This window comes from Hoplias malabaricus, chromosome 9 (assembly GCF_029633855.1).
Source record: "Hoplias malabaricus isolate fHopMal1 chromosome 9, fHopMal1.hap1, whole genome shotgun sequence".
Lineage (NCBI taxonomy): Eukaryota > Metazoa > Chordata > Actinopteri > Characiformes > Erythrinidae > Hoplias > Hoplias malabaricus.
In genome coordinates, this window is record NC_089808.1 from 11,058,141 (window position 1) to 11,083,998 (window position 25,858).

Here is a 25,858-nt window from a genome sequence, read left to right on the forward strand (position 1 = left end):
TGGATTTGTTTGCTCTCCGGTTCGTGAACTCTGCCTTCGTTTTTTGACTACTCTTTTGGATTATCTCTGAGATACTGTTTGTTTCTGGTATTCGACCCATGCTTGTTTTTGTTATCCCCTTTTGGATTGTTATTAATAAACTCTTTTATACTGTTTACCGCAATGTCTGCCTTCTGTCCAGTCGTGACAGAACACTCGGCCTCAGCATGCAGACAGCGGGTTCTGATGCCGTGATGACGGCTCTAAGCAGTCAAGGCCAAATGCTAGGTCAACACCAGCAAACGCTAGCTAGTATGACTCAAGCTATAGAATCTATCACTCAGCAACAACTTTCGCAGGTGTTAGAGCGTTAAAGCCCTTACAACTTGCTTTCCTGCTCATAGTCCTAATCCTGAGCCCCTTTCAGTCCCTGTTAATGTCTCTTCGCATTATCCTGTCAGTAAGCCTGAAATATTTGAGGGTAATCCAGACAAATGTAGCGGATTTTTGTTACAGTGTTCTATATTTTTGAGAAAACACCTCCAAGTTCCGATAAATCCAAAATAACTTTTCGGATGTCACGCCTTACGGGTAAAGCACTCGAATGGGCCACTGCGGAACAACATTATGAATAAAACTTATTCCGAGTTTGTTACTATGTTTCGAGAGGTGTTTGATCACGCTAATGAAGGTCAATCCAATGGTGAAATCCTTTTAACCCTTAAGCAGGGCTCTCGCACAGCAGCCGCTTATGCTTTGGAATTTAGAACTATTGCGGCAGGAAGCGGGTGGAATGAACCAGCGCTCCTAAATGTTTTCCGGAACAGTCTTAACTCAGACATACTTACGGAATTGGCCTGTAGAGATGAAGGATTATCTTTGGATCAGCTCATTTACCTATCCATTCGTCTTGATCAACTTTTAAAGAAAAGACCCAAGACGTCGGGTCAGGGACACCTTACCTTAAAGGGTCGTTCCGTTCCTGGTTCAGAGAGGCCAAAGATGCACTCAAGTTTCGTTCCCGGTCCTAATCCTTCAACTGAGCCTATGCAGTGTGATGTTTTGAGACTGTCTCAAGAGGAACGTCGACGACATCTACACAATGGATTGTGTTTGTATTGCGGAGGCTCTGATCACTTCAGACGTGATTGTTTAAGACATCCGCAGAGTAAACCGCTACCTCATCAGGAGAAAACTTCACACGTCAATACGATGAGTGTACCCACAAGAAGATTAATTTTAAGATCTTTTTTAATACCAGTCACTGTATACTGCCAAGGAAATTCTATTGTTGTTCCAGCACTGATTGACTCTGGAACCGAAGGAAACTTCATTCATCAGTCCATCGTCACCGAGTTAAACATCCAGATGGATCCATTGTGCAGACGAGTCCTGGTCCGCGCCCAATTGGAGGAGATCCCATTTCTCAACAGACAATTCCAGTTCGGCTTCAAACCAGTTGTTTACATCATGAATGGATATCTTTTCTGGTGCTCCCTAAATCAGACTTTCAAATTATCTTAGGATTACCTTGGTTAGAGACTCACAACCCAGTTATTTCATGGAATCAGCGCGAGATCATGTCCTGGTCCACCTTTTGTCAATCCAATTGTTTAGCCCTGGATCAAATTTCTATCCATTCCACATCTGTGGAGAGTCCTGATTCACCTGTACTGGTACAAATTCCCTCAGAGTATTCTAAGTACTCAGAAGTGTTTAGTAAGGTCAAAGCCACAAAATTACATCCACATAGAACTTATGACTATGCCATAGAACTCATTGAGGGAGTTTGCCCAAATCGTGTATTTACCCACTTAATTTAGAGGAAGAGAGAGTCATGGAAGAATATGTTAAGGAAGCTTTAGCACAAGGGTTTATTTGCCCATCTAAGTCTCCGGTAGCATCTGGGTTCTTTTTTGTTAAAAAAAAAAAAGGATGGAGGATTAAGGCCCTGTATAGACTACCATGCTCTTAATGATATTACTAAAAACCCACTACCACTTATTCCTGTGGCATTAGAGCAATTACGAGGTGCTACCATTTTCACACAGCTAGATCTTCGTAGTGCTTACAATCTCATCAATCTCATTAAACGGTGTTTAGCACTATTAAGGGGCACTGAATACCTGGTGATGAGTTATGGGCTAGCAAACGCCCGGTCAGTGTTCCAGTCCTTTATAAATGACATATTCCGGGATATGTTAGGGAGGTTTGTGATAGCTTATCTCGATGATATATTGATTTATTCCTCTGATTTAAACACGCACATAAATCATGTCAGTAAGGTACTTCAATGTCTTAGAGAGAACAATCTCTATGTCAAGGGAGAGAAGTGTGAATTTCACCAACAGACTGTTTCATTTCTAGGGTATGTCATAAATGTGTCGGGTATAGTTATGGACGATCATAAAGTGGAAGCTGTTGTGAACTGGCCAGTCCCAAATAATATTAAGGAACTTCAACGTTTTTTAGGTTTTGCCAATTTCTATAGAAGATTCATTAGGAACTTTAGTTCCATCGCGGCACCTCTTACTGCCTTACTTAAAGGTAATTCTCAGCATTTATATTGGTCTCCTCAAGCGCAACTCCCTTTTGAGCATCTTAAGAGAGCTTTTTCTACAAACATCCGGATCCAGAGTATCCCTTTGTGGTCGAGGTAGACGCCTCTGAAACGGGGGTAGGCGCTATACTATCTCAGTGGAAGGGGGATTCTTCCTATCGCGTTCTATTTTCATAAACTATCTCCCACTGAGCGCAACTATGGTATTGGAGATAGAGAACTGCTAGCTGTGCAATTAGCCCTGGAAAAATGGAAACATTGGTTGGAGGGTTCTTTACACCCCTTCCTAGTGATAACTGATCATAAGAATTTGGAACATCTTCGTACTGCTAAGAGAATGAAATCTCGTCAGGCCAGGTGCTTATTATTATTATTATTATTATTTTCATGCTTTTGTTTCTCTATTACTTTCCGTCCAGGCAGTAACAACATTAAGGCTGACGCTCTGTCCTGTTTACATCAGGGAGACATTAAGGAGAAGGGGGACGGTGACTTCATATTACCGCCATCTGTCTCAGTGTCAGTCATTAGATGGGAACTCGATGAACAAATCGAACATGAAAATAAATCTAAAGAAGTGCCCAGTGAATGTCCAGAAGGTAAAAAGTATGTACAGGCTCCACTCAGAGACAAGTTAATCACCTGGGCGCATTCTTCCCTATCGTCTGGTCACCCAGGTGAGAGACGCACTACTCAACTCATCCTTGCTCGGTATTGGTGGGAATCTGTTAGGGCAGATGTTCATAAGTTTATCGCCTCATGTTCAGTCTGTGCTCAGTCAAAAACCCCCAAGACGCTTCCCGCAGGTAAACTTATGCCCCTACCAGTTCCTGAACATCCCTGGTCTCACTTAGCTCTGGACTTATCTGAGGGTTATACCACTGTGCTTACCGTAACTGATTCTCTAGAGGGGTAAAATTTTTACCGTTCCCGTCACTACCCACTGCTTTCGACACGGCTAAGGCCATATATACTCATATTTTCCGTAATTTTGGGGTTCCAGAGGACATTTTATCAGATTGAGGTCCGCAATTCACGTCATGTGTCTGGAAAGCATTTTTTGAACATTTAGGGGCTAACATCAGTCTTACTTCCGGATATCATCCCCAGAGCAATGGACAATGTGAACGGATAAATCAAGAACTGGGTAAATATTTACGAATGTATTGTCACAAGTATCCTCAGGACTGGTCTCAGTATTTGGTGTGGGCTGAAATTGCACAAAACTCTCTGGTAAATTCTACCACAGGGCTCACTCCATTTCAGTGTGTCCTAGGTTATCAACCTCCATTAGCTCCCTGGACTGCTGCTATCTCAGGAATACCAGCCGTGGATGAATGGATGCGACGCAGAGAGGAAGTTTGGGAGGAAATACACCAACACATTTTGGAGGTTCTATCTCGGTATAAAGAGCGGGCAGATAAGCACCGGCCTTCTTCTCCCTCCTACCAAATTGGAGATTGGGTATGGTTATCAACTAAGGATATCAGGTTTGAGGGGAGCTGTAGGAAGCTCCAATCCAGGTTTATTGGACCTTTCCGTGTCTCTGCTAAAGTCAACAATGTTACTTATAAGTTGGAGCTTCCAGCTCAATATCGAATTCATAACACTTTTCATGTCTCTCTTCTCAAACCTGTAGTTTCAGGACCCTTGAACGAGGAACTACCGGACGACGTACCACCCACGGCCATGGAACAGGAGGATTTGTCTATTTATGCCGTGCGTGAGATACTGGATTTGCGTAGACGTGGAGGGGTTCTCAAATATCTCATTGACTGGGAGGGTTATGGCCCTGAAGAACGTTCATGAATACCCACTAAGGATGTTTGTGATCCGGGTCTTGGGTTGGCGTTTCACTCATGCTATCCCGAGAAGCCGGCTCCTTGTCCTAGGGGTCGTCCCAGAAGATCATTTTCCACTCCCACTCTATCCCGTCCCATGCCTAGATCTAAAAGTCCGCGGCGATCTCACACCTCAGCACGTGCTACTGTCCCTAGCTCTTGTACTTATGGTCAGTTTGGTGGTCGTCGTCGTGGTCATCCTCATTCCAGGCTGCCTCCTATGCAAAACTACTCTTTTGGATTATCTCTGAGGTACTGTTTGTTTCCGGTATTCGACCCATCTGCCTGGCTTTTTGACTATTCTTTTGGATTATCTCTGAGGTACTGTTTGTTTCCGGTATTCGACCCATCTGCCTGGCTTTTCGACTACTCTTTTGGATTATCTCTGAGGTACTGTTTGTTTCCGGTATTCAACCCATGCTTGTTTTTGTTATCCCCTTTTGGATTGTTATTAATAAACTCTTTATACTGTTTACCGCAAGTGTCTGCCTTCTGTCCAGTCGTGACAAGTAGCTGTTAATTTGTATTTGTTTATATTTTTTAAAGCATTCATTAATTTGATACATAAGGGTGAATGGCAGTGAGAATTTACAACCTAAAAGATAAAAGCCAAAACATAACTAGATCTAATTTAATGCAAAAATTGAGTTTTGTAACAAGGTGAGGGAATGGTAAATGCCACTATCAAGTTTAAGTTAATATAAGCAGTACAGTACAATTAATTTATTAATTGTGTTGCTTGAATCAGCCAAACACTGGCAAATATATATTTTTTTACCATAACATAAAACAGCAGAATAATCCTGTATGGGAGGCCCATACATTTTATATAAATTTGAATTGGCCTATTTATAAGCACACAGGTTCTTCAAGGTGAACCTCAAGAAATTAGTTGTCATATTGCTGTCAGAATTTGAAGTTATTGTTATGGGAATACAATGAGATAAAGAAATTAAACTGGACTAACGTATTAAAAAAAAAACCTTCATGCTATACATTATTTCATGTTATGTTGTGTCTTTTTATTATCTGCAGTGACCAATTGTACTGTACAATTTATGCCAGTTGCAATGGACCCAGAGAGGAGCACCCTCATAAAAAGTGGGTATTGGCCTGCATCTGTAAATGCTGATACAGTGTTTGCAGTGGACGTTTTTAAAACTTTAGCGGAAATGAAAACTGCAGCACCTAGTCTTTCTAGACAAAGCTTTTGGAGATGTTGGAATGGAGGACAGTACAGTATGGAAAGGTAAGTTGAGAGTGCATGAAACTTTCTGTATGATGACACCATTATCTGTTTTATTTAAATATTTTAAATTGTTAATTTGCAGACTGGGAAAATATATGGAGATGTGTCCCAGAGAAGCTTTTTGGAGTACTCTTTCTACAGGTTCCAGTGTGACAAAATGTCCTCTGTGGAGCACTTCACATGCCCTGAGTGTACACCTAACGTGGCTGCCGTTTGTACAGATGGTAACAAAGTTGTACCGATTTCGACAGTCAGCAGGGTAAGATGCTTAGAACATTGTAAATAGCAATGTACTTTCTGATATCTCTAGTTGACTAATTTTCTCAGTTTTTCATAGAAATATTGTGTTAATGGTTTCAGTTTTGATTTTTTCCTTCTTTTGAATTTGTCACCTTATTGAGGCTAAGTTCTTTTGGTTCTTGGAGCCTGGTTAATTATTGTTTTAATGCTTCACTGTGCCTTTGATTTTATATTGAACTTGATGAAATATATTGTCTGCCATGACAATATCCCTTCAATCCCTTTTTAAAACCAAGGTCAGAGGAGCCATATTTTCCTGGAACCTTTATTGCAGTGGATATAGATGTGTCTGGTTTTGTTGACGAGGTCAGGAGTAAAGTAAAAAATGTTAGCAAAACTATTAGTAAATCATTTATGTGCACATTTGTTAATTGAATGTGTTTGTAGTATTATCTAAAATGTTTTTCATGTAGACTCAAGGGAAAGGGACTCGTGGTACAAGCCAGTGGTCTGCAGCACATGAGACTGCTCGAAGGGCTCACAAACTTGATGAAGAGGGCCTTGAGGTGGCTGTCTGTAGACACGGAATGCTACTCAAAGCTCTCAATATGTTCAGGGGAGAGATATTTGCTTATCCCATTCCTGCAGAAAGAGCTTCATGCAGCAACAAACGTGCGTTTCTATTGCACAGATATTGCTTGCAGGTATTGGCCCTACCTTGAGAAGGTAACTGTCTCCATGCCAGAGTTGGGTTCTTTACTGCAAATGAAGCCATTCCTGTCTGCCAAAGCCCTTTCAACCAAGTGTGAGGTAAGCAGTTTTATCTATTTTGTAGTTAAAATGTTTACTTTTATAAGTAAAAATAATTTTCATATGGACTTTTAGATAATCAGGAGTGGCAGAAATCTGAAAGGTGCTGGCACCACTGCAGGGGAGGAGGTAAAAATGGTGAACAGCTACCCATCTCGATGTGCCCTCACAAAAAAGTACATGACAAAATCTGGTTTGGGTGCTTTCTTTTTTCCTTAAGTTACTTGTATTTTATGCTTTAGCTTTTCATATAATCTTGTATAAAAAATATTATTAAAATGTGCATTTACAACTTTGTTTAACAAAGCTCAAAATGATATGTTGACTGTCCATGCCATCGGATGGAACACACAGAAACAAAACAGCCTTCATCTTTTGTTATCCAGCAGATATATTAAGGTTAATAACCATACATGTTTACTTATAGCATAATGCACTAATAGCATACTGTACTGTGTAATTTTAACATTGTCCAGAAGAGGAACATGTTAATGTGGACATGGTGGAGAGAAGCCTGTCTGTGGTGGATGGTGACAATGGGGGCAGAAGGTCTTATATGGCCATGGGAAGTATGCAGATCTGGTAAGTGTGTGTGTGTGTGTGTGTGTTTATGCTATGGGGTGATCACAACTAGCTCAAAAACAGTATTTAAAGTTCAGTAAGTGAGTATTGGTGACACATTTTGGTTATTGACTCTTTTGTCTTTAGAATCCATCAGTATCCTTTCAAAAAAGAAGATATATGATGCCTACATGTTAAAGATTCGACTTCAGGAGGAAAGGGTCATCCTTATGCGTGAGATGAGACAGCACTGCTCCTGTGTGGTAAGCTATTCAAACCTTTTTTCCAAACAATCACATTTGCATTAAGTTTCCTGGTTTATTTTAACATGTATTAAACATACTTAATAGTAAACAGAAAATACTATTTTAATATGGCCAAATCCATAAGGGTGTCATAATACGAATTGTATATAAAATGAGTACAAATGAGATCATCGCATTCCAAAATACAAATTTCTTGTTTCTTTATATAATACAAAATTTTAGTTTGAAAGTTTTGAAGGCTGGATCACTCTTTAATGTTGTTTTATTCTTTCATTTTCTTTCTAGGCACTCTAACAGAGGAGGGGACAAGTGGGCTGTGCTGCCTTTTACAAGAGAGGCTTGCTGAAATTAACCAGAAACTCAAAATTGTTTCTTCAAGTTATAGAATGGCTTTAGGGACAAATTATTCTGTTTCCTGAAGATGGCCCTGAGCAGTTACTGGATGAAGAAGAGGAAGAAATGTCTTTATTTGAGAGTTCAGATGACAGTGACTGTGAATATATTTAATAAGTGTTAATTTTACATACATAGACCTTTTACCTTGTGTTTTGCTGTTCTCTGTATAATACAAATGACTATTGTGTTTAGTAGAAACCAGAGCTAACAGTTGGTACATTATGCTCAAACTAAAGGTGTCCCATTAAAATTTAAGACAGCACATGTTTCAGTCCTATAAAACCCAGAATAAATTAAATAATGAAATCAAATACAAAAAAATGGTATAAAGTTCTTGAGATCCTTTACGGTTTCTCTCACAAAAATCATGGTAAATTGTGGTCATGAAAAGATAAACATTTTTGTAACCGTATTGAGTATGTAAACTGTGCCATTCAAGCTATAAATCATTGATAGAGTTGTGTTTGACAGTACAGATTGGTTTGGTCTCAAACTTGCAGTTACACGTCTGGTCCAGGCATCAATAGGCAATATGCCTAAAATGTCGTTTCCACTTTGGACTATACTTGCACTTTTACTTCCTGTCTAGCAGTTATATGAATGTGATCTGTGAAATTTAGAGAGAGCTCAGTATTAATATTGGTGCATTATTTTTTCCAGATGCATAAAGGGGGTGCTTCAATGAATTGTTCTGTATCCGTATCTGAGAACGAGACACTGTGTTTATGTAGTCTCTCTCTCTCTCTCTCCCCTCCCGCCCCCCTCTACCTCGTGTCCTAATGATGTATGGTGTTTGTATGTATAATTTCTCATCTTTGTCTTTGAAAATAAAATGTCTAAACGCTTTAAATACAAATTGAATGTGAGAAGTCGAGTCAAATTTCAGTAAATGTACTCAAATTACAAATCAGTGTAGTTCATTAAAAACCTGTAATTTTCTTGACAAATGTGCTCAAATTTTGTTTATCCAATTTAACAATTTTAAAACACAGTAAGGCATAAACACCAAAAATGAGTGATGTAAGCTTGATCTTGCTGGCAAGTCACCAACAGATGTTTCCTCTGTAATTTGGATGGAGCAAAAACACATCCAGGTACTTTGACTGTGACAACTCATGTTATGAGGTAGTATTTTTCTATTTTTTTTTTTCTGGATACATGGACCTAGATGTCTTTTAACCAGACTGCAGGCTGACAGCTCTTCAACACCAGGGGTAGAAATAAATATCCAAAACAACTAAAGAAATGCCTTCCTATATGTTTTTAAAATTTGCAACCACTCAATACATGCATGCTAGGCATGTTGTCTCTTGCTTATATTTGTATTTATATCTGGAATGCAATAGGATTAACAACATTTTATGAACGTGAACTCTCAAATATGAATATTAAAAAAATTTGTACCTGATGTCCTGCGATTAAGAGGGATACCAAACTGCCTGTAAGCATCAGATAAACGCATATATGTAACTGTCAATATCACTTTAATCAAGGACCATTTATGGCTGTTCCAAATGCTTCCTCATTTCAAATGTATGATTTAATTTACAGTCAGCTTTTGGCAACCAAGGCGTTTTACACAGGCAAAACATTGTTAATTAAATGTTTAATAAGCAACACAAATGTGGTTGCTGGTTAAGGTGGCACGAGTAATGAGCAACTTACAGCTGTACGCATGAAATGTCATCATGTAAATACTTTGTATTTAACAACTTGCAAATTTCATTAAATAAATAAATTTCCCGTTATATGTGGGTGCAGAAACAGCAGTGGCTGCTGTCCAGCAAGTAATAATTAGAATAAATAATTAGACAAAAAAGACGTTTATACAAACTAACCTAAATATTATAATGACAATTATCTAACACATTGTTTTATTATGTCATTCACTGTAAAGGAGGATTGTTAAAACAGTCGCATAATTTCAGGATACCACTAACAGGGGTCCTAAACATTCATAATAAATGCTGTAACTTTAATGCATAAAAATATTCGCAAACACGCTAAGCTAACTGAGGTTACTTTTTATGAGGGCGTCCTTTGGAGTTTCAACGGAATAGTTAATACACCAAAGGAGAACAGCACAGATTAGACATAAACACGGATAACACGCTGTATATTATTTATGTAAAACAAACAAACAAACAAACAGTGAATGGTAAAGCAGCTTACCTGAGCAAAACACACGTGGGGTTCGATGGTATCCAGGTAACAAGACAGCGTCTCCAAGTGATACAGCGTTCCAATTACCATTCATACATTAATATCATTTTAATCTTCTACAATTTAACCTCGCAAACAACATAACACGTTCATGTAAATAAAGATACACGTTTGTAGTTGACTGCTTATTCGGCAGTCTCGTGTTTGAAATCTGCATTCCACCTCAAAAGCCTAACGCGTTTCAATTGGCGCACCATTTAAGGTGGAATAAAAAATTGAAATAAGGATCCTTACGCAGGTTTCTGACTGACAGAATCCATGAGTTACATTTGGACGTGTTGGACGCATTAAAACTACTACACAAACAGTTCGAAAGACCCTTTCCATTAACATGAGTCTAATTTTGTATCAGTAGTCACAGGCGAAGTGGGCGTCACCACGTTCACCGTCGTCAACATAAGGGTACAAGGTTTGTAGCAACGTATGTATTTCACATTTGAGAGACACGATGTGACAATGTCACCCCAGCTAGCAAGGTAGATCTGGGCCGATTCTGGCTCAGGCTCGGCACTGTCGGCTGGCTGCCGTCTCGGCGTGAATGAGGCACGCCGCGTCTGGCCCAGTTCCGGCTGCACGTTGGCACTGTCGGCTGGCGAGGCGATTGCCATTGCAGTCAGCACACTACACTGATCAGAGCGTTTTATTAAATACTGCGTATTAATCGTATGTGGCCCACGTCTAAAAATAAAAGAAAATAACTGTCTGGAAAACGATGTAATAAATGTTAAATAAATAAAATAATTATTTTAACTTGTTAAATGCCATACAGTTAAAAGTTAGCACTGTAATATTTTAGAATATTGATATAATGACTGGGACACAAACGACAGAAATGATTATGATAAAGAGAGACCGTGCCGTGCTGAAGGGAGGAAATTGTTATTTAAGTTTTTGAAGACTGGACTGGAACGACAGCTTTAAAACGAATTAACTCTGAATGAGAAAACGGAAGGTGGCAGAAGCGAACCGCTGTAAAAAACACAGAAGAAGAAGACGATGAATATTCCCGCTCTTTTTTGTGACCGAGGCGCGCGAGCAGCATTCTGGGCCCTCGATACAGTCTCCTCACTGCATGGCATTCTTGTTTTTGATTCACTCTCATCTGATCATCCCACCCCTCCCCTCATCATCCCAGCTCCTTACTTTATCATCCAACCTTATCCCCTTTCCAGCTTGCATCCCCTCCACAGGTGCTGCTGCGGGCCTGCCTCTTGTCTCATCATCCTGCCCTCCCCTCATCCGTCCGGCCTCTAACTCGGCAGCTTCACTTTGCAGCTGTGCATTACCCAGCCTCTAACTGTACAAATCTCACTTTCTCTTTTCAGGTGTTGCTGCTGACTCACGTTCCTACCCCTCTGCTGCTGTGATCTCCCACCCTCCAGCTTCCAACTCATGTTCTCTTTCAGGTACTACTGCGGACCATCATTCCAACCCCTCTCCTCTGCTGCTGTGCTGCTTCTACTCTCCGGCTTTCTAACCCATGTTCACACAAACACATACACTTTTGCTTCTGTGCTACTCCCAGTCTGTGACCTATCTTTCCACGTTGTGCAGCAGAGGACCTTTATCCATATCTCTCCACCAGGGCACTACTCCCTGACTCCTATGGTACAGTTTGCACGGTCTCCTCCAGCTGTTGTGGGCCTTCAACCTGACTTTTCCTCTTTGCCGCCACTGCTCCCAGCCCCTAATTTCCAGCTCATGCTCTTTCCTCAGGCAATGACTTGGCACTCCAGGCACCCAACGCCACCTCTTTCCTGGATGTCTTCCACTAATTCGACTCGCCCTTTCACATGCTGCCTCATCTGGTACCTGCTTTTTGCCGTCTAGGCATCCCTGCCATCTTTGAGTCAACTTTCGACCCTGCCACCATGCTTGAGCTCCTCAGTGTTATTCTGACTCTCTTTTTCAGGATTTGCTCCCATGTGACAAGCAGCTTTCCCTCTGTCTCGCTGTTCCAGCAGTGCTGACCATCAGTTCCCCTTGCCTCACCTATCATCCCTCTAGATTACCCTTCCATTTCTCACTTCCTCACTGTTCCCTTTATACCACTGGAATGGCACTGTCACAGCATACCTGTCAACTAAGGACATCTCAGTTCATTAATGCTGCCCCTCTGTAGTATTCAATGGCTTTCATGGCACCTACTAATGCACTTCCTGCTGGCTCAATAATCTTATCTGTCTTAAGATAAACTCTGGTGACTTTATTGCGTTGCACAACCACTACCCTTTATTGATGTGGCACTTTGAGGACTCAAATTGCCAATCTTGCCATCTCCTCACTCTAGAACTCTGACCTCATCATAATCAACAAAGGACAGTCAATTTACTGTCTGTACTAGCGAAAAAAACAACAACACAGTTTTCTTTATCTAACCTGATTAAACCTTCTGCTTTGATACAGGTTGTAAGTCAGGAATTTACAGAAGAATTTCTGATAATAAGTTAACAGTTTGTATGTTGACATCCAACACATTAGCCATCAGGCTCTGCAAGACTTTCTGTTTCCTGCTCTGTCAGTGAACGCTGCAGCAGCACCTCAAGGACCACAACATCAGGCTGTTGATGAGTGCATGGTCCATTCCAGTCAACTCCATACTCCATGTCAAGCTTTAAGGGCAAGACATGTGGTTAAAGGGTATATTCAATCAAAATCAGCGATTAAGCTATTATGATCTCTTGATACAGATCTTCAGTTAGTTTACCTGCTATCCCAGCAGAAGGTATTTTTAAATATGTATATTTATGTATCAATATACTATAAATAGGCATGAGAGTAACAGTCTCTTGTTTTCACCACAAATTAATTCTCCTTGTTTGATGCCAACATAAGCAAGACTTCTAAATCAAAATGTCCCCTCAAATGCTACTCATCTACTTTTAATTCTTACATTATGTTACAGATGCAGGTGTGCAGTACAGCTTTGAAATTTTCATCAACAAAAGAAACACTTCAGTTGTATAACATCAGATAAGGTGACTGGAATGTTGATGTACTATGCAGAAAAAAATCAATTCAAACCTGCACTGGGTGCTGTTCATCCTCATGGCGAATCCATAGCTGAAATGGGGACTGATTTCCCTCGGTGGTAGTTCCATCCATGTTGGGAAAAAGTCTAGGTGCTTCTATATATGAAACAGAAAGCACCAGTGTAATGCGTGGAGCTGAACCTCACTATAAGGATTCTGAAGGCCTTCCCTCTCCAGGTCGAGATTATGTATTTTGTACAAGATTGTGTAGAAGAAATCAAGTACTCTCACGAAAATGTCTCTCAAGAGCCTCTCTATTCCAATTATTACTTTATTCATTCATTATCTGTAACCACTTATACAGTTCAGGGTCACGGTGGGTCCCGTGCCTAACCAAAATCATTGGACGCAAGGCAGGAATACACCCTGGAGGGGACGCCAGTTCTTCACAGGGTGACACAGACACACACACACTCACTCACACATGTATGGACCCTTTTGAGTCACCAGAAAACCAACGTGTGGTTTTAGACCGTGGGAGAAACCACTGCACCCAGTGGAAACCCATGAGGACACGGGGAGAACAAACCAAACTCCTCACAGACAGGCGAGACTCGAACCCACAACCTCCAGGTCCCTGGAGCTGTGTGAATGCAACACTACCTGCTGCACCACCATGTCACCTGGAACTATATTTAAATGATGTATAATTAATTATTATCATTGTTTATAAATGATCATTGTTATTATTAACCTTATCGTGGATAGTAATAATACTCTGTAGTGAGACTTGTTTATAGTTCCCTGCTAGAATGTGGGTTTTTCTTAGGATGACAGGGAGCCAGTGCAGTTGCTAGAGGACAGGTGTAATATGTGAAGTGCACTTGGTAGATGTAAGAAATCTAGCTTGCAGAGTTTTGGATGTACTGGAGATGGTTAATAAATTTGACAGGGAAAGCCATAGAAAAGGGAGTTACAGCGATTGATTCAAGAGAAAATAAAGCCATTGATCAGCATTTTAGTGTCTGTATCACTAAGCATGTGGCGTAATCGTGCAATGTTATGCAAATGGAAAATGCAGTTTTAGTGGCAGACTTGATATGAGACTCAAAAGTGAGTGTGGAACCAACAATACAGCCAAGATTTTTAGCAACCTGGACTGGCTTGATAGCTTCACCAACAATGTCAACAGAGAAATTGTAAATGTGAAAATGGTGATTTGGTAGTAAAACATCTGTTTTATCAGCAGTGAGTCTTAGAAAGTTAGTGAACAGCCAGAGTTTTAAATCAGCAATACAGAAACTTACCACCTGGGCAGAAACAGTGGGAGAAACAGTGCTGATAGATTTGAATATCATCAGTATTTCAGTGAAGTTTAAGACCATGATTATGGATAATCTGACCAATTGGGGTAATGTAAATAATGAAGAGGAGAGGCCCAAGGACAGGTCCCTTGGGTATACCCTGATCAGCAGCAGCCATAGATGATTTATGAAACCCTAATGCGACATAATATTGTCTATTCATGAGATATGACCATAACCAATTAAGGGCTAGGCCAGTAATACCAACAGATGATAGTCTGAAAATGAGGATGGCATGATTAACAGTGTCAAAGGCTGATGATAGATCTAGAAGAACAAGGACATTGAGCAATCCAGCATCTGCTGATAGCAGCAGATCATTACAGACTTTTACAAGGGTGGTCTCAGTGCTGTGCATGGTGTAAAAACCAGATTGAAAGGGCTCATATAGATATGTCCCACAATGTTCCTTTCATACATTCAGCACATAGGAAGAGATTTTCTGTGTCAGGCACATTCTCACAGCAGAAAATGAATCACAGGATTTAGTCATAGAGCAGCACCTGTGCAGTGCACGCAGGAGAAGCATATCCTGCCATGCTTTTATCCGCCAACTCACTGATGTAAATATAGTGGCTTCTCCAAATACCAATTGACTCAATCCATCAACAGTTCATGTCCGATGCCACAATATCATTTACATGGACAAGTAATTTAGCTTTAAATTCATAAAACTGCTGTGCCAGATTTAGAAGCATAAGTGTGGCTAATGCGAGTCAGAGGTCTGACTTGAGTCACAAATTTGATGACTTGCGACTCAACAAAATCAAAAGAGTGTTGTGACTCTAATTTGTCTTTATAGTCAGTGACATGGACTTGAATCAGACTTGGATTTACAACTCAGAGTTGACTCCACAAACTCATTTCTTAATATAACATTTTATTTCCAAAATTGGAATAATATTAAACATATAAATGAGCCTTTTCTATTGCTTGCATGGTGCTGTCTTACTGTAATGTTAGGGAGCTGAGCTTCTCAGCTTTGTTTATCAACAAGAGAAATTCTGCAGTCTCACAGATCCACATTTTTTTTTAAATTGAGATTTTCCTCTCTTTGTTTTTGATAATATCCCTGTCCGGAGTAATATAAAAATGGCTGCATTGTCATGCCAGTGCAGTAGGAGGCCATTGTACCTCCTAAAGACAGATATCAAAACACTACAATTCATGAGGGAAACATGTTCAAACCCAAGTCTCTCCATACTCCCCATATAGTGCACTACACATGTGATGAGATTACTGAATCTTGATTCTAAATATAGATTTGCATTATATTTTTCTAACATATCATTTAAATGCATTCATATATGGGAATCGGACAACTAGTGTTTTCATTTACTTATGTAATTCACTATAAAGGGAGTGAGTGGCTATCTGAATTTCAGATAAAACAGACATGTTGTGTGACGTCAGCATTTCCAAAAATCTGCATTTTGCTGTAAATACGATGCTGCTGACAACAGCATTTTTAAGATCTTCCACCTTGGAGAACATCTTCAAAAACCTCTTTTTTCCAAAATGCAGGCAAAAATATTCATTTTTAAAAATATCCAGTGTGAACAGGGCCTGAGACATGATTTTGTAAAACACATATGATTCATTTTTTTTTAGATATGAAGAAAAAATATTAACAAAAGCTTCATCAATGCACAAACTTAAATGTCACAGTTCTTGAACGTAATTCACAGCTCTAAAACACATTCAAAGCAGAAAGCAATCACAAATTCAGTACTATGTGACATAGGTATAAGTTGTAACCTGTCCCTCTCAATTGCGAAAAATAAAACTTTCCGGCACATTACATCAGTGAAAGCAAATACCTGATGAAAACACTAACATAAAAATAAGAGGGTCTTCACTGCTGAGAAATATTAAACACTGAAAACTCAGCTGAGCCAAGAATATCATATTTCTTTAACAGTGGGCACTTGGCTACATGGAAAAATGACATGGTTCTTTGGTGTCACTGGCCACTATATGTAGAAAGAAGGGGAGACATTACAGCTGAAGTTCAAGCTCTTAGCCTGTGGCTGCTCTTAAGGATCACACTTCCAAAAGTATGGGGCGACATGTAATAAGCACTAAATAAAACATATATTGGACTGTTAGTAACCATAATACAAGCATGAAAAATATCCTTTAACGTGTGCTTCCACAAAGATGAAATACATGATGAAGAGTACCATGATGTCTCCAGGATGTGGAATGACCTAAGCTTGGTAGACCAGCAAACAGTAGTTGCTTTTATGGCAAAATGGCACTTGCAGTATTCCGCCTAAACACACTTAAGCTAGTGGTAGGGGTTCACTTGAAAGAGAAAAAAGCAGTTACATTTTCTCCATTAGAGCTATCAATAATCTGCTCACTGTTGCAAACAAGCACCTCTTTTAGATATGTGTTTGAAGCTGAGTGTGTGCAAATAGACATCCCTGCTAATGTTAATGTGACAGGGTACTGTTGTCACACTAGATTATTATCTTTAAAGATTTAAATTTGGAATAAGCAAAAATCGGTCATTTACAAGAGCCGTTTGTAGAGACCATTCAGGGGCAGGATCAGTAAATCTGAGTATTATATGTTTGTTTGTTTATTTATTTATTTTAAAGATATATTCACTTTGTTTGTTATATGCCCCTATTAGGGGGCTTTTAGTCTAGGGTGGTAGTATGGGAACAGTAAATGTATGGGAGGTTAAGAGGAGTCAGCCAAGAAACCTAGCAGTAAAGAGCACAGTAAGTACAAACATGCAGATTTTGAATTAAAAAAAAGCCAGCACATATGTACACAACACTTACGCTCATTACTTGTATATATTATACAATGAAAGCATTGCTAGTTGCTTGGTGCCTGGAGGTGCCTGGACAGTACCAAAGTAATAAAACAAACATGACAAACACCTAAGGTGTAGACAGCAAAAACACTCTACTAGAACCCTCCAGCTTACTTTTCACAGCTGCTCCAAGAGATAGTGCACAGCATAGTTTATGACAAACTGCTTGTTAAATTGTGCTGCTGTATTGGTGTTTTTGAAGGTTGGAATTAAGCAAAGACTTCTACTGTATTTCTAAATGCTATTGGAAATGCTAATGTGCAAGCCACAACTAATACCCTAAACGAGATCATATGATAGTAATGTTACAGTCTACATATATTTCAGAAATGATTAACAAGCCAATCATAAGTTGAATGTCTTTCAACGATTTGTCTTTTATTCATTCTCATGGCATGTGCAAAGGGATGTTTGACATGAATATGTATGAATAAGTAAGTGCTTGTCATTAAGGAATGACATGTCCCTGTTTTAACTTGAGGGCTGAAAAGCGGAATATTTATAAACTCATGAAAGGCCAGTTGTTGATAGATAATATTTTTCTTCAATAAATGAATTGAACATGTTTTAAAGACATGTACAAAAACTAAGGCAAATATCCAAATATATCATGAATCAGGACTGCCTATATCACTACTACTTATTACATGCACTAAACTTCTACACCTACGTTCACATACTTCTACAGTTACTTACTACCATGAAATATAATTAAGATAATTAAATCTAGAAAGGATAATTTTAAGAGCAATGCCACGTGAGGTGTAGATACTATGTCAGGCCTGCAGGTGGCAACACCATCAGAAATTAAATACAAGCTTGACAACTGATGAAACCCCTTGGTAGATGGGACATAAGTGATAAGCCATTACTCACACCCTCTCACTTCTCTCTCTGTGCATATTTTGTAAGGACACACACTAAAAGGGGTGATGCTTTCTGTTTTCTCAGTGAACACATGATTATGAGAACTATTGTCCAATTGGTAGCGCATGAATAGAAAGGAATATAACAAAATTTCAGAAGCTGTGATATCTATATTAATAGTAAATAAACACATTAAATTACCGTAACCTGAGCAACTAAGCACTGTCCAAAAATAAACCATATATTTCAGTTTCAGATCAACTTACAAATGTGATATAATCTATAAAGAGAGGTGACAGATTTCCCTCTTCTGATCTGCAGACAAAGATTCATAGACCCAAAGGACAGATTGGTGTTTTTCCCCAGGGACAAATAATCAAGGGGGCTTGGAAGTTTGCTAGCCCATTCTACATGTGATTTGTGTATCAGGAGAAGGCATGCAACCATGTTCCCAAAGTTATTCTGTGGGGGTTGCTTCAGGGGTTTGTGTAAGTCATTCGAGTAAGTGAGCTGTGTTTGCATTCTCAGCGTTAATTCAGGCTTCTTGTGTGTAGGTGTTGAACTCCACAAGGGTTGTACTTTGTCTCCGCTCTTGTCCATGATATTCATGGAAAATGGGGCAAAGCATGGCCTGGATAGGCAGGCCTCTGTCAGGGGACATGGGAGGTTACATCTCTCATATTGGTGAATGATGTCCTTTTGGCTTCTTGGATTGCGGTTGAATGTGAAGCACTCGGTATACAGCTCAGAAACTACAAGTCCATTGTTATCTTTCTGGGAAAGGGGGGTGAGATCCTACCACAAGTGGAGGAGTAGAGGTATCTCAGGATCACAGGTGAATGAAAGAGGGATTGTGAGATTAACCATTAATTTTAGGTACAGCATGCTGTGATGCTGTCATTATACTATATCATAGTGGTACAGAGGGAGCTAATCCATAAAATGAAGCTCTCAATTTACCAGTTGAGCTATACCCTCATTTTCAGATTACAGATTCAGTGGCCAAAATGAGTTTTCCCCAGCAGGTTGCAAGGCAGTATCTATGTTACAGGTTCTATAGTCAGTGATGAACTTAGAATAGAGGCAATATTCCTTTGTGTTAAAAGGGAGCCAAGCTGAAATAGTTTGGCCATCTGATATGGATGCTGCTTGGATACAATCCACAACATGTATACCAGGCACAGGCAACTGGGAGGAGGCCCTGGGGTAGAGCCATAGCTAGCTGGAGGGTTTTTATCTCCTGGCTCATTTAGGAAAACCTGGTATTTAGATGTTCTCTGAATGAAATTTGATTTGAAACTCACAATATTTAATTTATGTTTAGTAAATTGTCTGACAAAATTCTAAGTGAACTGTCCTTTAGCTATGCCCTGCTCCAGTGACATACTGTAGCTCACAAGCACATCCCACAATACCTTGCTATATAAGTGGTGTGCACATAGTCCCAGGCCATAGTTGATTGTTGTGAAAGTTGTTAATCAATTGGTCAGTGTCTTGTTTATGCATGTGTTTCGAACATCATCTTAAAATTATTTGTGTTCACCCCTGCTAATGCTTTCACTATCTGTAGCTAAAACATTAACTTACATCCACTGTAATTAATTAATGAGGCTCTTTATTGAAAATATTTAAATTCAGTGGCCATTTTTATATAATAATGTTGTAGTTCTTTAATAATGGGACAATGGTGATCATGACATTACCTCTAACTTCAACCATGACAAGAACATCATCTAGAATACCCTTAGAGCCTTTACTAATCAGACCTTTCCATTTTCTTCTATTTAATGACTAATTTAACATTCATTAGCAAAATCATTGAGAAAGATGTTTTCGGGCAAATCACTAGTTTTTTGTCCATAAACAACAGCCTAGACAAATTTCAGTCTGGGTTTTGGGCTAATCACAGCACTGAGGCTGCTTTAATTAAGGTCATTAATGACATTCACTTAAATACAGAGGCTGGAAAGACTCTTCTACTACTTCATGATCTTAGTGCTGCTAAAGAACTGGCTCGCAACCTTAGTGTATTACTGGACTCAGATCTCAGTTTATTAGTCATGTTACAGCAGTTACTAGATCAGCACTTTACCATCTTAAGAATATCAACAAGAATAGAGATTTTCTGACTAAACCAGACCTGGAGAAACTTCTCCATTCTTTTATTCCTAGCAGGATTGATTACTGTAATGGTCTCTTAACTGGACTTCCAAAAAAGACCATTAAACAGCTTCAGCTGATTCAAAATGCAGCTGCCAGAGTTCTCACTCTGAGCAAAAGAAGAGATCACATCACCCCCATTCTCAAATCCTTACACTGCATACCAGTCTATTACAGAATAGAATTTAAGGTGTTGTTACTGGTCTATACATTATTAATACATTTTTTCAGATCTACCACAGAGATATGAGCCAAGCAGAGCGCTCAGATCTTTAGGAACTAGTCAGTTAGTCCTGCCTCAGGTAAAAACTAAACATGGAGAAGCAGTGTTTAGCTCCCTATACCGCTCATAAATGGAACCAGCTGACTGAGAATATTAGAAGAGCCCCGACTTTAGACACTTTTAAATCAAGACTTAAAACATTCCTGTTTACAGCTCAGTTTAAAATACTCTGCACATTTTATTATGTAACAGCACAGTTTTTTCTTTTATTGTATCATTTTAATTGTGATACTGTGTATGAAAGGTGCTCTGTAAATGAACTTGACTTGGCATACCATTCCTTGCCTTGTATATCGTTATCTTAACTGATGTGTCTGTGTATTCCGTAGTATTTCTTGTCACTAGATTCTCCTAGATTCGTAGGGTCATGTAGCCCTCCCCTAACATATTCAAGCCCAGTTAATTTGATGATGGGATTTTCACATTTTTTTAAAGAATTTATCTCCACAATGTGTGGGCAACCGGGTATTGCCAACAGCCAACAAATTGGCTAGTTTTCTCCTTAATATTAAAAACTGATGACAAACAGTAGACACTAAAATGACTAGCATAGTTTACAGAAAATTATGCAGTGTGTGAATTTCTGGGTTTTTGTACACATGGAAGTGGTTTAAACTTTGAAATTAAGCTTGAATGTTTTATATGTGGGAAGAATGTGTGCAAAGAAACACTGATTCAGTGACAAATTGTTGGTACACACTGGATAATTAAAATTCAGACTAGTTATTCTTTTTTGTTTTTTAACATATGACATGAAGTAAATATGATTTTGCCGCTAGTATTTTATTTTACATAGTTATTAACTGCTTTTTTTATTTGCTAACACTGTGTGCTGTGTCTCAAAACATAAACATAGTAACAGCAGGTGTTGTGATGAAACCAGAACAAAACCAAATTCAGTTTATTACATTAAAATATGTTTGAACTTCATAGAGGGTGGGTTAATGCCACTTCAGGAGAAGCATGGTAAAATGTTTAGGAAAGAATATTACCATCGCTGAACCTGGAAAAAGCAATCACCACTTGATGCACTATGGTAAAGTTTTACATATTAGTAATACAGGACACTACTTATGCTTTATCTTGATAAATATATGTACATTAGGCGGCACGGTGGCACAACAAATAGTGTCGCAGTCACAGAGCACTATGGACTGGGAGGTTGTGGGTTCAAGTCCCGCTCTGAGTGTCTGTGTCACGGTGTGTTCTCCTCGTGTCTGCGTGGGTTTCCTCCCATGGTCCAAAACACATGTTAGTAGGTGGATTGGTGACTTGGAAGAGTGTGTGTGTGTTGCCCTGTGAAGGACTGGCGCCCCCTCCAGGGTGTAACTCCTGCCTTGCGCTAAATAATTCTAGGTAGGCTCTGGACCCATCGTGACCCTGAACTGGATAAGTGCTTACAGATAATGAATAAATGTACATTTACTTCACTGATGTATATTGTATACCCAAGCATATTGTTTGCTGAGATGGCTTGTCCTTTCTGAGTATGATTTTCATTAGAACTTTATTTATGCACTCTGCATGAAAAATAGACACATTCTAATATGAAACTTATTTGTAATGAGCTGCTAGTCTTTGTTAATGTTTGACATTCCTTGTGTAATTTCTTAGCAAACCTTGTCATAGCAATAACAAAAATGATGATGACCTGGAACCACCAAGTTTTTAGAAATGTCCTCTCTTCTCTTTGATGTATTGTAATGAGAAAGTAAAACTTGCCCTCCTGACCATTCTGGTCTAATTTCCACTTCAGGAATCTTGATGGATGTTCTGGTATTCTGCATATGGCTGAGGAAGAGGATAGACAAGAAAAAGTGGGTGTATGTCTGCCCTCACTCGCAGCCTCCAGCCTTCTCAACTGCTCTCTGATCAGTCATACATTTCCAAGTGTTTGATGTTCTTAACCATGTAACTCAGATGTAAAGCTCCACTCTGTGAAGCAGCACCAGTCAAGTCTTTCAGCCTTTATCAGGATCTGATTGATTGGGGGATTTTTTGAACACCCCAGCACAAGGGATATCATAAAACAACAACATTTTTTGATCGTGCATTGTCCCTGATAAAAAGGTTTTATTCATTCAATGGCATCTGTGCTCGTGGGCCAACAATCTGCTGTCAGATAAAAGCTTGTTAATATTTAGACTTCCCATTAGTTTTAATTGTGCAAAACATGAAAATGGGTTAAACACAGCACAGTGTGTCTTCAAATCCCTGACAAATATTTTTCCCTCCTTTTGTTCAGATCTGAAATTATGATACTAACCTAAAGTAATGGTGCTTTTCCACTGCATTGGATTGGGTCAACTTGGCTTGGCATGGCTCGACTTGCTTTTAGGTGTGTATTAACTAATGCAACAAATTGACAGTTGGTGAGCTCATCCAAGCAAGTCAGGCAATGACATGGTGAATATTTAATTAGATATACTTGCCCAGCTTGGTAGCACTGTGTGACTACTGGAGGCCTAGCTAGTGGTAGTATCGGCAGTGGCTCAAAATTGTGGAGAAAATTGGAAAAAATATTGGTATGAGATTGTATTAGAGTACAATAAGTTACTAAAAGAAGGTCCTTCCACAATATATTTAGGTTAAAAAATTCTGCCTGAATCCATTGTTAGTCAGACTTTTTTTCTGAATCTGGCTGTAGCTCAACAACACCCTGTCTGAATCTCACTGCTGGCCAGCAAAATGTCAGGAGCGAGGGGCGGATTGAAGGAGGCGGACGCATTCGCTAAAACACGGGATATATTTAATAACCAAAGATATAACAAAACACAGGCAAACTACAAAGGGAACTACAAGACGAGGACATAAAATACTGAGACAGAAAATACACTAAACGACAAAACTAGGAAACAAACATGACTTGACTAGAAACGAGAGATAAACGACGCGACATGACAAGACCGGAGAACAATACATAATGAAGTGAAATGAACGACAAACAGGACGTGAAACAAGAGGGCTTAAGTACTCACACAAACGAGACGCACCTGAGACAGATAACGAGAAGGACGGGTTAACAGATGACACGGACAAGGAGGCGGAGACAAGGACATAAACAAAACAGAGCCATGTGCAAATAAAGCACATGGCGGGGACAACAGACTGACAGGACGAAGGCGTGACAGATGCCCCCCCCAAGAACGCGCAACTCCCGGGCGCGTACTCCTAAACCCCCCAGGAGCTGGCACTGGAGAGGGCACGGAAAACAAGACAGGACAACAAACCAACGGGTGACAGGACTCAGGACAGGACGGGAACAGACACAGGAGCTGGGGACACGACAGGACCGAATATACGAGACGGGACATGGGACATGACAGGAGACTGACAAAGGGGGGCAGCAAGAGACGAGAACGGACTGGACAGGACAGGAATGGACACATGGGACTTGACAGGGTTTTTGACATTGGACATGACACTGGATGGAAACAGGGACTGGACAGAAGACGGGACAGGTGACATGACTTGGTGCTGGGACTGGACGGGAGCAGAGACTGGTGACAAGACACTGGACAGGATAGGAACGTTAGACTGGACAGGGGTACGTGACTGGACAGAAGACAGGACAGGTGACATGACACTAGACTGGAACGGAGACGGGACTGGAGACTGGACAGGGGATTGGAAGGGAAACTGGGCCGGAGACAAGACAGGTGATTGGACATTGGACGGATACGGGAACTGGACGTGAGACAAGACAGAGGGTTGAAACGGTGACTGAACAAGGGGTTGAAACGGGGACTGGACAGGACTGACAGGGGACTGGACAGGAGACAAGACAGAGGGTTGAAACAGGGACTGGACAGGACTGACAGGGGACTGGACAGGAGACGGGACTTGAGACAGGACCGAGGGTTGGAACGGGGACTGGACAGGAGACGGGACTTGAGACTGGACAGGACTAACAGGGGACTGGACATGAGACTGAAACAGAGACTGGACAGGGCTGACAGGAGACTGGACTGGACTTGGTAGGGGAACAGGTACAAGGACATTTACAGGGACTGACACAAACACAGTGACCGGGACAGGGACAGAGACAAAGGCAGACACGGGTACAGGGACAAGGACAGAGACGGGAACCATGACAGGGACAGACAAGGGAACCAAAATAACAGGGCGGTGCCCAGGACTGGCTAATGTCTGTGTGGCAGTCTGAGGAACCAGCCTGGGCACAGTTCTGGGGATCGGCCCTGAAGTCCTTCGGGCCGACCTACGGACATGGACAGGGGAGGCCGTAGCCACAGTCACGGGGACAGGAGAGGCCGTAGCCGCCGTCACGGGGACAGGAGAGGCCGTAGCCGCCGTCACGGGGACAGGAGAGGCCGTAGCCGCCGTCACGGGGACAGGAGAGGCCGTAGCCGCCGTCACGGGGACAGGAGCGGCGGGTGCCGCCGTCACGGGGACAGGAGCGGCGGGTGCCGCCATCACGGACACTGGAGCGGCGGGTGCCGCCATCAACGGGACAGGAGCGGCGGGTGCCGCCATCAACGGGACAGGAGCGGCGGGTGCCGCCATCACGGACACTGGAGCGGCGGGTGCCGCCATCACGGACACTGGAGCGGCGGGTGCCGCCATCACGGACACTGGAGCGGCGGGTGCCGCCATCACCGAGACAGGAGCGGCGGGTGCCGCCCACCGAGACAGGAAGCCCTGCGACGTCGTCCACGGAGGCAGGGGAACCTGCGACGTCGTCCACGGAGGCAGGGGAACCTGCGACGTCGTCCACGGAGGCAGGGGAACCTGCGACGTCGTCCACGGAGGCAGGGGAACCTGCGACGTCGTCCACGGAGGCAGGGGAACCTGCGACGTCGTCCACGGAGGCAGGGGAACCTGCGACGTCGTCCACGGAGGCAGGGGAACCTGCGACGTCGTCCACGGAGGCAGGGGAACCTGCGACGTCGTCCACGGAGGCAGGGGAACCTGCGACGTCGTCCACGGAGGCAGGGGAACCTGCGACGTCGTCCACGGAGGCAGGGGAACCTGCGACGTCGTCCACGGAGGCAGGGGAACCTGCGACGTCGTCCACGGAGGCAGGGGAACCTGCGACGACGTCCAAGGAGGCAGGGGGACCTGCGACGACGTCCAAGGAGGCAGGAGAGGCGCGCGTCTCGCTCACAAAGACAGGAGAGCCGCGCGCCGCGCTCTCGAGGACAGGGGTTTGTGCTGCTCGCCGGGCTCGCGCTGGAGCTGTAAAGGGTTTAGGGGGTTCCACAGGCGCACCCATTAGATCACCTCGAGGTGCGCCCCT